Source organism: Schistocerca serialis, chromosome 9, assembly GCF_023864345.2.
Source record: "Schistocerca serialis cubense isolate TAMUIC-IGC-003099 chromosome 9, iqSchSeri2.2, whole genome shotgun sequence".
NCBI lineage: Eukaryota > Metazoa > Arthropoda > Insecta > Orthoptera > Acrididae > Schistocerca > Schistocerca serialis.
In genome coordinates this window covers 511,202,618-511,221,659 of record NC_064646.1, presented here as the reverse complement: position 1 = coordinate 511,221,659, position 19,042 = coordinate 511,202,618, and positions in this window count along the sequence as shown.

The following is a 19,042-nucleotide window of genomic DNA, read 5'->3' as shown; positions in this document are numbered from 1 at the left end:
AACGAGATAAGCATTAAATGACTTATCAACCGACCTGACTAGAAACCGCAAGAGGTTTCGCTCTTACCTAAAGTAAGCGGTTCGAAATCATCTATTCAGCCACTCAGTGAGCATACGGAAGATAACGGACAGGAGCCTGAAATACTGAATTCGGTCTTCCGAAATGGTTTGACCTCGGAAAATCGTAATACGGTCCCTCCTTTCGATAATCGTACGAACGTCGAAATCGCAGATTTTGACACAACCTACCGCAGAACGAAAAAGCTACTACATCACTTAGTAGCAGAAGAAATCACGACCAGAAGAGATAACTGTAAGATTGTGCAAAGAGTCCGCGAAACGTGTTGCTGCCCTGTTGGCAGCAGCTTATCGTTGTCCGCTGGAGCAGCGGCTGATGCCTAGCGACTGGCGGCTGGGAGAGAGCTCACGTCATTCCCGTTTTCAGGAATGGTCGTGGGATGGATGCACTTAATTATAGGCCTACACTGCTGAAGTTAGTCTGTTGTAGAATTTGATGTTCAATAATTATGACATTTCTGTAGAACGGAAATCTCCTCTATAGAAATTAGAGATCTTGCGAAACTCAGTTCGGTCTTTTACTCCCTGAGATCGATAGAGCTGCAGAAAAAACAGTTCAGGTTGATTCCTCGATTGCAGTAAGGCATTTGACACCGTGCCACACTGTTGTCTTGTGAAAAAACTACGAGGCTACCCAGTATCGGACAAGACTTGCGACTGGATTCAAAACCCACTTGCAGATACAACTCAACACGTCGCGTTTAACCGAACAAATACGACAGATGTAAAGGTAATTTCCGGAGTATCCCAAGGAAGTGTGCCTATACTATTCACAATCTGTACAAATGATGTAGTACATGGCATCGGAAGTTGTACAAGACAGATGTTATGCTTGTCTGTAAGAAGGAAAGCATCGATTTGCAAAACGACCTACGCAAGATTGCACCTATCCAGAGTGATCTTATGTGGAATGGCCGCATAAAATAAATAATAGGAAAAGCAGACGCCAAACTACGATTCAGAGGAAGGATCATAAGGAAGCATAACTCATCCACGAAAAAAGTAGTTTAGAAGATGCTTGATCGACCGACTATCGAGTACTGTTCGTCAGTCTGGGAGCCTTACCAACTAGGTAGAAGAGATAGAGAGGACCAGAGGAAGAGCGGCACGTTTCGTCACAGGATCTTTTAGTCGGAGCGGGAGCGGTACAGAGACTCTCAACAAACTCCAGTGGCAAACAATACTAGGGCGGCGTCGAGCATCACGGAGAGAATTACTACTGAAATTTCGAGCGAGCACTTTCTGGGAGGAGTTGGACAACAGCTTACTTCCCCGCACATACATCTCGCGAAACGACTGCGGTCTCGGCTGCCATCCGATCGGCCGCAGTTGCAGGTAGGCGCGCCGCCCCCTCCCCCACAGCCGGCAAGGCGGCGCGGGGGCGGTGGCCGGCGCGCACGGCTACGCCGCTGCAAGTGAGGCGCGACCATCCCTTCTCCGGAGCTCCAGCGCCGTCGGTACGTAAGTCGAACATCCGTGCACTGACCCCATTTTATGAGTTTGCCAGTTGAATAACATTTTCATGGTGGCCAGGACTCGACGTCTTCTCAATTGACGTTGTATTGAAGAGTAACCGATTTCGAAATCTTTTGCGTCTGTGTATAGTTCTACATCCAAACGAAGTTATGAATTAAATATAGACGTAGGCTTCCGCTGCCATTGTCACAATCAACAGCCACGCTTCGGTCAGGATGTTTTGTTTACTGCTGGACGAGAAAACTTCGTTTCTTATATATCTTCAAGCCGACAGCTCGTCGGTCGTGAGATCATATTCGGTGGAGGCTACTACGCTGTTAACTGGAACCTGTGATTGCACTCTTATTGGATGCTATTTGCCCGGGTTAGTCTCTGTATCTACAGAGGGCAAGTTCTTTAGTTCTGACAATGGTAGTAGGCGATACTTTTCATTAACGTTTCCTATTTGGTTATTATTTAAAGATTCACATATTTTACACTGACTTTTACAGCACTAGACATAGCTTTCTTAATAGTACGATAAAGTTTCTATTCAGTTCCGATACAGAGTTACATGTCCGGCTCTGAAGAACGCCCGAAACAGAGTGACTAGCGCCAAAGCGACCCGAAGGTGTCCGAAGCACTTCGGTTGCAATATCGCTACTCTCATGTTTCTCAAAACTAGTGAACTTTAATAAGCGAAGTCGATAGACTCGTACGGTAACCATGACAGTCTGTCATACTAGAAACTGGGATAAATACAATGAAAAGTATATAAATAATTAATAAGGGAAGTTAGGCATTTTGGCGCCTAACACCCGAATGTGCCGACCAATCAGAAGCAAGTTTAGCACAGTTGGCGGACTCTCTCACGGGACTGGTACATACTGCACCGTCTGTCGCTTGTACGTCACCCCACTTTTGTACCATATGCTACTTCACGTGTACCAAGCTACATACAGACGAGCTTCTAGCAAAATAAAATACTGGCGGTCACACCAGGAATATGACACTGCTCTCCTCTAGTTTATCTATTAGTTTCATCCAGTAACCATTGACACCAAATATGGACTGGAGGTTTTGTAGTTCATCCTTTAGATGTTCCTCATCGCTAATCCTGTAAGCTCTCTTTGTTAAAGTGTGCTGGGCGCGTTTCTTCTGCATAAGGTGATGATGAGAGGAGGGACATAGGTGGCCTGTCAGTACTGTTTGGCTTCCTACATACTCTATGTGCTAAGTTACCACCAGGGTTTCTGCGCACCTCGAGTTAAGGCGGCACCCAATTCTTTTCTGTCTGCACAGTGAATTGGATTCTGCTGTGCTGCTGGTTGAGGTGTTGCAGGAAATTTCGTGGTCAGATAACATAGGTATCAACAACATATCGGAGCCAACATTCTGGGTGTAATGGTGTAGGCTGGAGCGCTGTTTCTTCAAATGCTTTCAAGGAGATGTCTGCTGCAATAGCTACGCGATCTCTCTGTTCATAGAATTCCCTGAATTAGGTGGCCGTTAAACAGTGGCGCACAAGCTCGCAGATATCGGATGGACGCGTTCCCATAAGATGTTCGTGGTGTCTTGTACTGGTACATTCGTGAATAAAGACTGCACGTTGAAGGAAACTATCAAGTCTGTGGCCGAGACACATTTCTGTTTTGAAACTTCTACAGAATACATACGAATGTGTGTGGCTCACCAAATGTCGGAGCTTTGGAACCAGTTCCTTTACTAGAGTGTACGTCGGTGAATTAATAATACTCACAATCGGTCATAAAGGAAAGGCCTCTATATACACCATATACCCCTGGTGTCTGTGGAACTTGTGGAATAAGTCCTCTGGCCGTGGCAAAATTCATTCTAGTTTGCTCCAGCAGTGCTTGCATCGATTTGATTATCTGGCCGTCGGATCTCCCTTAAGCTTCTTAACGTGAGTTCACTCAGAAAATCCTCCATTCGTTTGTTATAATCTTCCGTGTCCAACACAACTGTCTCATTTCCCATGTCTGCTCGTGTTATTTCTAAACGAGAGCTGTTCTTCAGTTCCGCTATATCATGGCGTTCCTCTTTGCTGATATTTTCTTTCGGAGGCTTTGCATGAGTCAGGACCAGTATAGTTTCTTGTCTAATCTTCTCCGCCTCAGCTTGTGGCAGATGACGAATCGAAGCCTCTACAGATTTAGGGATACGTTTTGGTGTGACTGCGAAATTCATCCCTTTAGCCGTTATTTGTGTGGCTGTATCGCTTAAGATGTGGCTGGAAAGGTTGACCATCGTCCCACAAGTGTCCAGCATCAGTCCTTCCTCGGTGGTTTTCTGCTGCAGTTTGTCGAACTTCCTCATGGAAGATTAACATGTCGACCTTCTCGCACTCATCCATGTCCAGCTTTCCAGTCAGGAAGCGGTGCAGGTGACCAAGTTTCCTGTTGTTTGTGTCGAGACTTATTCGAATGTGGGAGATCCTTTCCCTTAACAAAAGCTTTCCACTTATTTCAAGTGGGAAGGGGAATTGTATGAGCAGGCAGATGGTGTAGCTATGGGATCCACTCTCTCGCGTATTGCGGCAGACATCTTCATGGAAGCACTAGACGGAAGAGCGCTCCAGTACGCACCATTATGCCCAAAACGTCGGCTCCGGTATGTTGACGATACTTTCGTACTTTCGTTATCTGGCCACATGGAGAGGAAGAGCTACGAAATTTCCACCAACACCTCACCAGCAGCATAGCATGATCCAGTTCACTGGGCAGCCAGAAAAGAATGGGGTGCTGCCTTTACTTGACGTGGAAGTGTACAGAAAGCCTGATGGTAAACTAGGCCATAGAGTGTACAGGAAGCCAACCAGAACTGACAGGCACCTACACACCTCCTCTCGTCATCACCCTGCACACTTTAAACAAGACTACAGGATCAGCGATGAGAATCATCTAAAAGGCGAACTACAAAACCTCAAGTCAATTTTTGGTGTCAGTGGATATGGGATGAAACTAATAGATAAAACTATGACGACAAAGAATAAAGTCAATAGAGGAGAGGAAAAGGAAGCACAAAACATCGCTCTATTAGCGTATGTTCAAGGTGTCTCTAAACCGGTGGGTACAGTTCTCCGCCGAGCAGGCATCAAGCAGATTTTCCGAAGCAGCAGCAAAATAAAAGATGTTCTTCGCACAACGGAAGATGCAGTTGACAAACTACATGCTGCTGGAATTTACGAAATCAGGTGCGAATGTGGATTAGTGTATGTAGGTGAGACAAGGCGACCCATCAGCACACGCATATCGGAACACGAACTAAGGCAACAAGTCAGAGGAGGCAGAACACCAGGATGGGAACGGCAAGCAGATTGATTTTGGTGAAGCTCGCGTACTGGTGAAACAGCCTCTTACTTTCGGGAGAAGGATTAGAGAGGCAATAGAAACAGCCAAGCGACACGCCAACGCGAACAGAGGAGACGAGTACGACCTCCGACGCCTCGGCTGCCAGCAGTAACAGCGTCACGGGGCGACAGTTGACGTGAAGCAACACAGCCAGGCGCGCGGCAGCCCGCAGCGGCCGCACGCACATGGAGACAGCACTGGGCGCAATCACACGCAGTAATCCAGACACCAATAAAAACGTCGGGTTTCCGCCAATGGAAAGAAATAATAAAAACAAAAGCTTCCAACGTCCCTCCCCTTCTTCCTTAACAACCTATCAGAATTAGATTACAAAGTTTTCTCATTCATCAGTAAACAAAAGATCCTGAAGAAAGTCACTTGCCATAGTGAGCGAAGCGTCGGTAGTTTTACATTTTGACAATGCGTTCACAAACCCAAAAAAATTTTATTGACTGAAGCTATGTATTGCTTTTACTATTTGATATTATATGTAGAATAAATTAATATCCAAATTATCTGGTCGTGAACGGCGTCTGTTCCTCACTCCTATATCCACTAAAGAACCACACAACGTACAAAGGAAGACACAACAATGACCACTATGAAGAAATACGATAAATTAGAATTCACACAGACGCTTACCGACATTCATTCTTCTTATGAGCTATTCGCGTTCGCGAGGGAGGGAGGGAATCAGTTAGTGGTACCAGAAACCTCCGCCACACAGCGTGACGTGGCTTGCGCTGTATTGGTGTAGGTTGTGATATTCGCTATTTCTGACTTCATTAAAACAGCAAATACGAGTAGTTAATACTTTCAGCCAGAAGGCAAATACTTGTTTATAAATAATGATTAATATATAATGAGGCGTCGCATGGCGACGGTGGAATTTTCTAAATAATGTAATTCGTCGTCTTTGGGCGGCAATATAAACAGAAAAATACGGATAGATATACGATCTTTCACTATTTTGTTCACTGGAGAACAAATGAAGCCTTGAGCGCTAAAAAGACTTGTACTGTTTTTCTCAAGTAAGACGGACGCAGATTTGTGGCAGTCTGATCTAATTTTTACTAAATGTATAAAAACGTGTTATGTCTAAGTTTGAGTGAAGTGTAAAGAACTGTTATAACTTACAGTGACGACGTACGAGCGACTCAAAGAAGACAATGGCTATATAAAAGAGCGCTCAGTGGACATGATACGGACATAAAAATCTACCGTCATTGTAGTACTAAGCTTAAGGTACGATATATGTTTTAGTTATAATAAATATTTGTTCTGGAAATATTGAATCATTTAGCAGTGCTCATTCCTATCATCTCCTCAGTATTATTTTCATTTTAATTATGCATTTTGCTAAGATTACAGACACCAAGATCAGCAGTCCAATGTGCGTGTTACATTGACAAAAAGAAAACTGTTTTATCGTCTTCTTGCGTCAGCTTTAATACTGAATTTCCCTTTTGTGTGATGTTACAGTTGTTTTTGCGCCCTTAAGCACTTTCTGGTCCCTTAGGAAATTGTTTTGTCATAACAATAACTTCACAACCGGGTATGATCGTATCTACGATCATGAAGCAATTAGAAAGACGATAATGCAATTTCTTAATCAATATTACGCTAGTTGTGACTGCCTCAAGCCACGCGAAACTGCAAGTAAAAAACTATTCACATCTCATAATGCAATATTTTATGACAATGGTCAATCCATGATTCTTACGCCAATTGTGATTGATAAAACAGTAAGCTAAATCTCAATTTCCAACTTTCCATTGAATAACAACATCACTTTTATTTTGTAACATCACAAGGTGCACATGCAGATGATGGTATTGGCAGGAGACCAACCCACTAAATTGAGAGGAAGCCGAAAGGCACGCGTTTAAGCTCACGCAGGCTGGCGTGAGGTCTGGAACAGGACAAGGTTATTAGAACTTAGAAAAAAGGAGGTAACTGGTAGAATACTTAACTTTAATCCATTAGTGTTGAACGTAGCTCTTGTCTGTTCATTATTTACAATATCAATAGCAACTGAACATGGAGCCTTGCTAGGTCCTAGCAAATGACGTAGCTGAAGGCTATGCTAACTATCGTCTCGGCAAATGAGAGCGTAATTTGTCAGTGAACCATCGCTAGCAATGTCGGTTGTACAACTGGGGCGAGTGCTAGGAAGTCTCTCTAGACCTGCCGTGTGGCGGCGCTCGGTCTGCAATCACTGATAGTGGCGACACGCGGGTCCGACGTATACTAACGGACCGCGGCCGATTTAAAGGCTACCACCTAGCAAGTGCGGTGTCTGGCGGTGACACCACAGTATGGGCATCGGAATGGGAGATTTGCCAGCATCGCGCACCTCTACTGGAACTTATCGCGCCATTTAGCGTCGTTTGCTGGTTAGGGAAGGTCAGGCACGTGAACGCGCGAATGCTCATTACGTGTTTTCCTCTGCGAGCGCCGCTCAGTTACTGGATGAGCTGTCATCCAGTCCCAGAAGTGCCGAGTGACGGCGGCCGAATCCCACGCGGCGTGTGACACAGCGCCGGGCGGTTCCAGGCTCCACGGAGCGCGGCACGGGGGCTGCTCGTAGCCGAGGGCCGCGCAGTCAGCATCCGCTGGCGCCGACTTCGCGCTGTTTCACCTACCGATTAAGCACTGAGTTTCCAAGTATGCCTGCGAGAGACGTCATTCAACAGTGGTGGACGAAACCTAGGGGTACATTCCCAATAGACAACTTGGCAATACAACATGTACAACGAAGTGCTAAGATACGATTCTACTGAATTCTCCGCTCTTTCCGTAAAACAAAGATGGATTGCGACCAGTCGATCTATTCACTATCGACTGCTTCAGGAGGAAGCTCCTATGTTCACGATGACCCGAATCTTAGTGCAATAGAACTTGGTTCTGGTGTAACAGAACTGGCACCGTCAGCCACTTCGTGTGGTTGCTGGAAACTGTCCGTCCATTGTATTTACTTTAACAGCTTTGTCTGTGTGGGTCAAGTTTTCGTATTCAGTTCCTCTCCCTGACATTATCCTCAGCTTCACTACGACGTATTTGCAGTACCACGCGTTATTGGCGGCCACGTAATAGGTTTTTGGGGGACAGCCTCCATGATATAACTGTGCAAAGCTTCGTACGAGAATATGGCTACACATACTTTTACAGTGTCTCTTTGAAAACCATTCTGAAACAACTGAGATACCACAATCGCTCTGCTCTGCAACATCGAAATATTTCGGTACTATAAATGTGTAAGGTTCGTGGTCTCCTGACCTTCATTGCTTACATATTCCGCCCTCACAATCATATTCCACAGATCAAGACGCTTCATTCGAACCCAAACACGATAAGATAAAGTCAGTGTTGTATGAATTCATGTAAACGATATGCAAATAACAAGTAAATCGCAAGTCAAGTGCGCACCGTGGTTGAAATAGTCGAGGCTGGCGTACACACACAAACATTCGAGACACAATGGTCACAGGAACTTTTAGTTTGGGAGAGGCAAACAGCATGCCAGGAGGCCGGTCCCTTCAGAGGACGAGTCAACCTATCTACGTCGGCCGGCGATAGCCCGTAGAGCAGGCAGCGTTTACTCGAGTGAAAGGGAGAACGACCCCATGTTCGGCTTAAAAGCAAATTCCGCTACATTGTGTGGAAGCGCCCAGCCTACGTATTCTTTACAACCATAGCACGCAGTTTCAGTGGTTTTCACAAGGAGACAGCAAACGCCAAACGCCGATGCTACAGATTTCTGGATTGGTCGCCTTAAACGAAACGTCATTCTCCCGTTTTAGAAGAGCAAAGATGATTGGCAGACGATAGTCCTGAGGCCTTGAGCTAAAGGAGTAATGGAAGAGATCGAAAGGCATACCCCTTCATGTCTGGTGTGGAGACGGGCCGTTCCGTTGTTGCACTTGGAGCGAGAACACGTAACGAGAGCGTGTGTGCTCATACGTGTACTAAAAGAGGGAGGAACAAGTCTCTCCTCAGTACTTCATTGGGAGAGCACCTCTGTCGAGAGCGAATCAGAGAGCGACTCTATATTGAGTCCTTGCGATTAAGGGTTGTTCACTGTGTTGTCCGCCACACTTATTGTGCGGTGTCAATGGACAGAGTTATAGTTAAACGCCTGTGAGCGAATTTTTGAGTGGTATCGCGGTGGACTGGTTATCTGACCAGTGTACCACACCAATAGTTAGACTAGGGGCGAATAGGAGTCGTTGACTTCATCAAGGCGTAGGAAGAGTTTGATTGGCGTAGGTCAATCCAGATAGAACGAGAGTTATCTTATTTGTCGGCAGCGAGCGGTGCAGACAGCAGTCATCACAGCTTATGGTATTGTGCGCTACAGCTCTTGCGAGCACCATATTTCCTTCACAACAGTACACTTCACTGCATTTCACACACGAAAGCCTCAACTGTACCTAGCAACATTCTAGTGGATAATTATTGAAGTTGAGTAGGTGTGGCTCTCAGCCATTCTGCAAGTCAATAACAATCTCAAACTTTGTATAGAAATTTCATTAGCGAATCCTATCCTTAAGAGGTAACTTCACATTCCGAAAAGAACCAGGAAATAAGTTGTTCAGTTCATAACTAGAAATGCCATTGTGATTTCTCAGAATTTTTGCAAAACAAGAAAATAATAATTTTCGTTAGTTTCATGTTTTTCTTACACTAACTAGCACTACTCCAGTACCCAAGTATCCCACTACTTACGTAAGAAATTTTGTGAATTTTTGTGTCATTTCCTTACAGTGGACGACTCCAGAAGATATTTATTGCTGAAAGGTTTTCGGGCATTTCTCTTTAGAACGTTAGGAGCGTCTGTCTGACTTCTGTAGTAGTGTGGGGGTGGAAATTGCATCTTGCAGGAGCCACAGGATAAAGGGTACATCTCAGATTAATCCGTTGCGCAGAATGACAGAATAACACCCACACGTCGCTCACAGAAAATGGCGGCCCTGCCAGGATAGGTAAAGTAGGTAAGCTACCAGGATAGGAAAGTGTCAGGACAGTTAGGTACGGCAGTTTGCAGCAGTAGCACTTTGAAGAACTATTTGCAAAGATTGGGATCAGAATAGATACAGGCAGTGAAGAAAGCAGAATTGTAGGGAAAAGTGCGTGTGTTATTGTGTTGGAAAATTTTTGCATATTTTTACGATTTTTGTGTAGCTGTTAGGGCATAGGATTTTCAGGTGATAGGTACAGACGCAGAGTGACGCAGAGATGCAGTGTGACGCAGCATCATATAAGTTAGAATTAAGAAATAACATTTTTCTCCCTTTGCAAGCGCACAGGTGGAGATTGGAGACTGTAGCAGAGCAGAGAGAACATTAGCCGAGAAGTCACGACGTTGTTGTTGTCGTTGGTTCAACCAACAAGTGGTCGTATAGTTTTGTAGATAGGGTTGTGGTGTGTTGAAAGAATTTCCATGTTGACGAGAGCACAAGCCAAAAGGTTACGTGAGAGACAGCAAGTAGACAAGATGGGGGAGAATCAACCAGATAGACAGCAAGTAAACGAACTTATTGAGAATAGGACAGAAGGTGAACCTGAGAATAGGACAGACGGCGAATCAGGGAATAGGACAGTCGGGGAGCTGCAGAATCAGCAGGCTCAGTTAGACTGAGATAAAATTGAGACAGATCAGACAGATGGGAATCGAAGGGACGAGAACATCGAATTTCCAGAACATGAAATTCCAGATAGGGCACATTCTGAGTCAGAAATAGACAGCCCACGTAGGAAATGGCAAAGATTAGAAGCGAAACGAGCACAGGAAACGCGTTTGTTTGCCGCATATTCAGGGGCAGAATACGCGTCAATACAGTCAATAAACCGGCAGTTAGCTAACGTTTAAAGAGAAGTAGACAGTGAGGAAGGGGGGGGGGGAACATTTAGAATACGTCGAACCTATCGTACACATTCTAAATATGCCCCAACAACGGACACAGAATTTTGCGGAGTTACGAGCGCCACGAAAAGGTTCCGTAACAGACGCAACTGTACCTGCCAACACAAGACATACACAACAGAGAGGGCACAATGCGGAGGTGTTTGCGCCACGTAATGGTTCAATGACAAACGCAACTAGTCCTCAACACAGACAGCACGGGTTATTGCAGTTATCAGACTTAGGAACGCCACAGCATAGCCCAGTAAACGACGAAGTAGAAAACGATAGATCGAGAATACATAGTTCAGCAGAAGGTAGTGTTACAGGACAGGACGCCATCATGGAGATGTTACAAAAAATGAACGCTAGTATGACGAAACAGAAGCAGGATATTAATACACAGATGACAAAACAGTATCAGGAATTGAAACAGGATAATCAGGCTATTAAGACACAGATCCAACAGGTAAAAATCCAGATGGAAGACGGGATCGCCAGAATTGATAGTCAGATCACTCAGATTAACAAAGACGCGAAAGAATCTAGAGAAAGAATTCAGGTACTAACACAAGGTCAGCAGCAATTACGCACTTACGTGGACAAGGTTCAACTGGACATCGTAAACGTTGACAAAAAAATGGAACGTTTTACGAAAAAAGCCACTCGAACAGCAATACAAATTTCGGAAGAACAAGCAATTCAAAGCAAAGTCGCAAAGTTTGCACTGCAAGAATATGATCAGCGGATTAAAAACAAAGAACAGTTTGAAAAGCTTCGAACAAAGATGATACAAACTATCGAGGAAAAGATTGAGACCGATTACAAAATGGTTCAATTGGCTCTGAGCACTATGCGACTTAACTTCTGAGGTCATCAGTCGCCTAGAACTTAGAACTAATTAAACCTAACTAACCTAAGGACATCACACACATCCATGCCCGAGGCAGGATTCGAACCTGCGACCGTAGCGGTCGCTCGGCTCCAGACTGTAGCGCCCAGAACCGCATGGCCACTCCGGCCGGCAGACCGATTACACCTGTAGCGTAACAACTGACACGGCAAGCCATAATTCAGTACACGAACACGCGCCGTCTAAGAAAGTTCAAGTAGAACCAAGGCTAGACGTAACACTCGCGCAGAAATCGAAGCAGAAAATCCCGATTAAAGCAATACATGATATGCCACAGGACCAGGCACAGTATCTAGAAAAACGGAACACATACATTCAGCCGATACCAACGAAAGACAGGCAACTGAACCAGTAAATCCAATGACACAACATAATAGCAGCACAGATACTATACCGCGAACGACGAGAGTAGAAACACACGAACAACACTTTTGTTCACCAATGATACGATATGACGCGGATATGAGTCAGGAAATTGAGAATAGGCAGACAGGCTGTAGATTACCAGAAAATAAACACGACGACACAGTGGCAGATTCTTTGAGTCCATGAATCAGCCACAAACCGGATTTATGAGTAGATATGATGCAGACCACTTCCTTACAGTTAGAAAATTTCAACATTTCAAGGAAGAAGGCGGTAGCTTGCGTGCACGCACATTCATCGATCAGTTTCAAGTAGGCTTATCAAGCCGCTGGAGCGTGGCTCACACGCTTGACTTCATTTGTGCACATATGTCAGGGACAGTAGCAGAGGTGATGCAAAAGATTGCGGCTACCTGTACGTATTACCTACAGTTCAGAACAGCATTTCTCGAAAGATATTGGTTTAAGGAGGCCCAAAGAAATGGTTCAAGTGGCTCTGAGCACTATGGGACTCAACTGCTGAGGTCATAAGTTCCCTATAACTTAGAACTACTTAAACCTAACTAACCTGAGGACAACACACACATCCATGCCCGAGGCAGGATTCGAACCTGCGACCGTAGCGGTCGCGCGGTTCCAGACTGTAGCGCCAGAACCGCTCGGCCACCAGCGGCCGGCGAGGCGCAAAACAAAATTAAATACGAGTTACTTCAGATGACACCATATGAAAACTCAGGAGAGAAAAGCGAGGTAAAATTCTTTGATACAATGGACAAAAAGAATCAATGCCTAGACAAACCATACAGTAACGGAGAGCTGATACGTCTATGTAGAATGAAATTACCGATAAAGTATCAACAGGCGACAGTAGGAAAAAATGAAAATACCGAAGAATTCAAAGAGGTTTTAAGGGAACTTGAATTTATGTTTAAAGAAGACGAGGTGAAAGAAAAAAGAAAGGAAAGGGAACAGCAAAAGGAGAGGACTAGGAACGAATATTCCAATAATAATAATCGTAATCCTAACACCAATAATTTCAGGCAATTTAACAGACAAGGACAGTGGCACAGTGGAGACAATTGGCATAGAAACGATAACCAGAATAATTAGTACCGAAATAGGAACGGAAATGGACACTCATACAGTGGCGGATATGGGTTTAGGAATCAAAATGCCAACGGTCAAGGGTACTTTGAAAGAGGTCACGGTGTTAGAAACAGCAACTGGCGAGACCGGGGCGCGAATAATTACGGGGTAAATTATGGTCCACAGAGACAAGAACAACACAGCAAAGAGAAACCAGACGTAGAAGTTAGGCCACCGAATATTGCAAAACGTAAAGATTGAATTGAAAAATGCGGAAGAGGTTAGACAAACGAACGTGCACCCTATCTTATACTAACCACTAAATAAAAGTTAAATTAATAGATCAACAGAACAACACATTAATTAAAAGAAAAAGAGACACAATACACACTAACAATCTCTTGTAGTATCAAGTACACTACAACATGCACACAAACAATAAATTGTACACAACAATTAAAAGAATGAAGAAGTGGTAGGCTATAAAAATGATAGATATATGCTTTAATTAAATTATCATATGAGAAATAAATAATAATTTTCTTAATTTCTATAAACATTGCATTGTATAGAGTCAAAATCTTTTGTCGTGTGTATAAAACAAAACATTGTAAAAAAATTCTCTACACACAAAAAGGGACATCGACGCCAACACCAATCACCAGCTCCCTTAACACCAGATGCTTCGAGATGGCGACGGAGAGGGTACAGACATGCTGAGAAAGCACTTAGGGCAATAACAGCAACATGAGACCAACGTCACACTGGAAATGCAGGTTGCAACCAGGTTGGACTTTAGGAGGACAACACGCAGCATGGACATTTCATATGTCACGACACTGCTACACAACGGAAGAGCGTGGGGAGAATCATAATAAAACGAGACGACAATGAAGGTACACAAAATTACTAAGATCTACAAACTCATCAAGTAACATTTGGAAAGGCAGTCATATCCTACAAATCCTATATCACTCCTACACTAAAATTCACATATTCCTAGCCCTAGAAGATCCAAAGAATGCAAGAAAGAAGAGAAGAATAGAAAATGCAAGATGAAGAAGGGCAGAAGTCAGCAAGATACCTTTCTCTCCTATCCTACGAAGCAGATTGCTGCACACGTCTTTCCATGAACTTTGAGGCATGGCAACTACAACAACCACCTCTCCAAAAATAAACCTTGACTCGTCAAACAAATACAAGCGAACAGCAAACGGAATATTAATTAGTACCAACCAACATTATCTAGAAATAGATTCAGAAAAATGAACAGTATTCTCCCTACCACATCATCTAATCACCATACCGAACCAGGTGTGAAGTACCAAGACGTCACAGCACAACACTGGGTGACAATCGTCGGTAGTCAACTACAATCATCGAACTGCCATACCGTCCCAGGTGGACAGTAAAGGAGTAACAAGACATCACTGTTTATGCAGTAAACCACAGTCATCATCATCAGTTAAAAGTACCACTCCATGACGACAATGTCAACAAGTAAGTCCCGGCATCGCATGCTACAGTGCTTCTCTCATAATTTGTGACACCCTTACAAATAAGTCGACGCCTTCCCGTATTTCAGTGGGGATCATCGAGCACAGAAACTGATGCAGCACAAAACGAAAAGACTGGTAAAATACAAATGTAGAGTTAAGAAAACGATATATTTGTAAAAATATTTTTTTCCTTTTTTGTAAAAGTTATCATTTTATCATAAACATAAAGCCCATAATGTGATAGAGACCTTAAAATATTATGTAAAGAAAATTAATTACTATAAGTAGATAATCTCAAAAAAATCCCTATCAAGCCAAGTTAGTTTTTTATATAAAAAAGGTTTCGGTTAATCATAGGTTGAAAGAGGATAGAATAAAGAAAAAACACTTCTTCACTCTTAAAACAGTGACAAAAAAAGGAAAATATTGCCTAAATAAATAAAACAAAGTCACACAACAGAGGTTTTGCGAACATTCAAGCGAAGCTTAACTAAAGAAAAGATATAACCACACTAAAACATGATACACTGTACACTAACGAGTTTAGAAAAATTAATATTGTAAAAACAATTTTTGGAAATGAAAAAGAAAAACAGACATATGCTGGCAATGACAAAGAATAACAACCTTTGTAAAATTTATATTTGCCTAACAACAAAACATAAATTGTAGAATAAAAAATAGAAACAATAGCTATAAAGAAATCATTAGAAAAGAACAATTTTTGCCTGACTTTGTCAGTGTTTTCCTCGGCATTGACAAAGCCCAAACAAAAATTTTGTCAGAAGGAGGGAGGTATGTAAGACGTCATGGTCTCCTGACCTTCATTGCTTACATATTCCGCCCTCACAATCATATTCCACACATCAAAACGCTTCATTCGAACCCAAACTCGATTAGATAAAGTCAGTGTTGCATGAATTCATGAAAACGATATGCAAATAACAAGTAAATCGCAAGTCAAGTGCGCACCGTGGTTGAAATACTCGAGGCTGGCGTACACACACACATTCAAGACACAATGGTCACAGGAGCTTTTAGTTTGGGAGAGGCAAACAGCTCGCCAGGAGGCCGGTTCCTTCAGAGGACGAGTCAACCTATCTACGTCGGCCGGCGATCGCCCGTAGAGCAGACAGTGTTTACTCGAGTGAAAGGGAGAAAGACCCCATGTTCGGCTTAAAAGCAATATCCGCTACATTGTGTGGAAGGGCCCAGCCTACGCATTCTTTACAAACATAGTACACACTTTCAGAGGTTTTCACAAGGAGACAGCAAACGCCAAACGCTGATGCTACAGATTTCCGGATTGGTCGCCTTAAACGAAATGTCATTCTCCCGTTATAGAAGAGCAATGCTGATTGGCAGACGATAGTCCTGAGGCCTTGAGCTAAAGGAGTAATGGAAGAGACCGAAAGGCATACCCCTTTACGTCTGGCGTGGAGACGGGCTGTTCCGTTGTCGCACTTGGAGCGAGAACACGTAACGAGAGCGTGTGTGCTCATACGTGTACTCAAAGAGGGAGGAACAAGTCTCTCCTCAGTACTTCCCTGGGAGAGCACCTCTGTCGGGAGCGAATTGGAGAGCGACTCTATATTGAGTCCTTGGAATTAAGCATTGTTGACTGTGTTGACCACCACACTTATTGTGCGGTGTGAACGGACAGAGACATAGTTAAACGCCTGTGAGCGAATTTTTGAGTGACATTGCGGTGTACTGGTTATCTGACCAGTGTACCACGCCAATAGTTAGACTAGGGGCGAATAGGAGTCATTGACTTCATCAAGGCGTAGGGAGAGTTTGATTGGCGACGGTCAATCCAGATAGCACGAGAGTTATCTTATTTGTCAGCAGCGAGCGGTGCAGACAGCAGTCATCGCAGCTTATGGTATTGTGCCCCATATTTCGTCCACAACAGTAGACTTCACTGCATTTCACACATGACAGCCTCAACCGTACCTAGCAACATTCTAATGGATAATTATTGAAGTTGAGTAGGTGCGGCTCTCAGCCATTCTGCCAAGTCAATAACAATCTTAAACTTTGTATAGAAATTTCATTAGCGAATCCTATCCTTAAGAGGTAACTTCACATTCCGAAAAGAACCAGGAAACAACTTGATCAATTCATAACTAAAAGTGCCATTGTGATTTCTATGAATTTTTGCAAAACAAGAAAATAATAATTTTCGTTAGTTTCATGTTTTTCTTACACTAACTAGCACTACTCCAGTACCCAAGTATCCCACTGCTTACGTAAGAAATTTTGTGAATTTTTGTGTCATTTCCTTACAGTGGACGACTCCAGAAGATATTTATTGCTGAAAGTTTTTCAGGTATTTCTCTAGAACGTTAGGAGCGTCTGTCTGACTTCTGTAGTAGTGTGGGGGTGGAAATTGCATCTTGCAGGAGCCACAGGGTAAAGGATACATCTGAGATTAATCCGCTGCTCAGAATGACGGAATAGCACCCACACGCTCACAAATGGTTGCACCCAATCTTGTGTGCTATACTTATTAATTAATAAGTATATAACAATTAATCTATTAATTAAGACATCGATATGAATGCATGAGTATCTTGTGAGATACTAGCCTTCAAAAATCCAAATCCAAATGTGTAACCTACCATTTTTATTAACACCAAATTACGTTATGTATACATGTATGAAGCATGTGAAAGCGAATGAATACGTCAAAAAAATGAGATTCACATGAAGCTAAGCAAGAATGACTAGAGGATAGCCGAGCGGTCTAAGGTGCTACAGTCATGGACTGGCGGAGGGCATGGGAGTGTGTTTGTCTTTAGGACAATTTAGGTTAAGTAGTATGTAAGCTTAGGGACTGATGACTGCAGTTAAGTCCCATAAGATTTCACACAAATCTGAACATTTGAACTAGAGGACAAATGTAAAAATATAGAAACATATATAACTAAGGGAAAGATAGAAACCGCCTACAAGAAAATTAAAGAGGCCTTCAGAGAAAAGTGAAGCAGCTCACATGGAAAACTAGTAGCAAACAATGAAGGGAAAACTAGGAGGCAGGAATGTGTAGAAGGGCTGTACAAGGCAAATGAACTGGAAAATAATATTAGGGAAAGGGAAGAGGATGTAGATGAAAATGAGATAGGAGATATGATACTGCGGGAAGAATTTGACAGAGCACTGAATGACTTAAGTCGAAACAAGGCCCCTGGATTAGACAATATTCCGCCAGAAGTATTGATATCCTTGAGGAGCCAGTCGTGACACAACCGTTCTATCTGGAGTGCAAGATGTATGAGGCAGGCGAAATATGCCGAAACTTCAAGAACAGTGTAACAATTCCACTTCTAAAGAAAGCAGGTGCTGACAGATGTGAATAATACCGAACTATCATCTTAATAACTCATGGTTACAAAATACTGACATGAACCCCTTACAGCACTCTGAAGAACAGGTAAAAACTGATCTCGGGGAAGATTATTTTGGGTTCCGGAGAAATGTTGGGACATGCTAGACAATACGGACCACACGGCTTATCTTACTCGAAGGTGTAAATTAGAGAAAGGCAAACTTAAGTTTCAGCATTTAAAGACTTAGGGAAAGCTTTAGACAATGTTGACTGCAATGCACTCTTTGAAATTATGAAGGCAACAGGCATAACAATGGGGGGGGGGGGGGCATGGAAACGATGCAGGTATTGAGAAGGGAGTGAGACAAGGTTCTAGTCTATCCACAGTGTTATTTAACCTTCTCATTGAGCAAGCGGGAAAGGAAACCAAAGAAATCTGGAGAAGGAATAAAATTCGGGGAGCAGAAAAAAAAGAAAATGAGTTTTGCCGATGACACTGTAACTCTGTCGTAGGCACTGAAGGACGATGTAAGATGAACATCAACAAAAGAAACTCAAGTGTAATGGGATGCAGCTGAATTAAGTCAGGTGACGCTGAGCGAATTAAATCAGGGAACGAGATACTAAAAGTAGCAGAACGGTTTAGGTATTTGTCTGCAGTGTGGCATAAGTGTGTGTAGAATAAGTGAAACGTGGACGATAACAGCTCAGAACTAGAAGCGAATAAAAGCTCTTGAAATGTAGTGTTACAATAGAATCCTGAATACCAGTAGGGTTGACTACGTAAGCAATGAGAAGCTGATGAATAGAATTGGCGAAATAAAAAAAAATTGTAGTGTAATATGACTAAAAGAAGAGATTGGTTGATAGGATACGTTCTGAGGCATCAAGGGATCGCCAATAGTTTAGCACTGAGGGTAAGTATGGAGGTAAAAATTGCATAGAAAGACCAAGAGATGATTACATCACCAACTTGATATTGGAGCGAAGTGTGGAGGGTAAATATCACGTAGGTTGCAATAGTTAATAAGAGATGAGG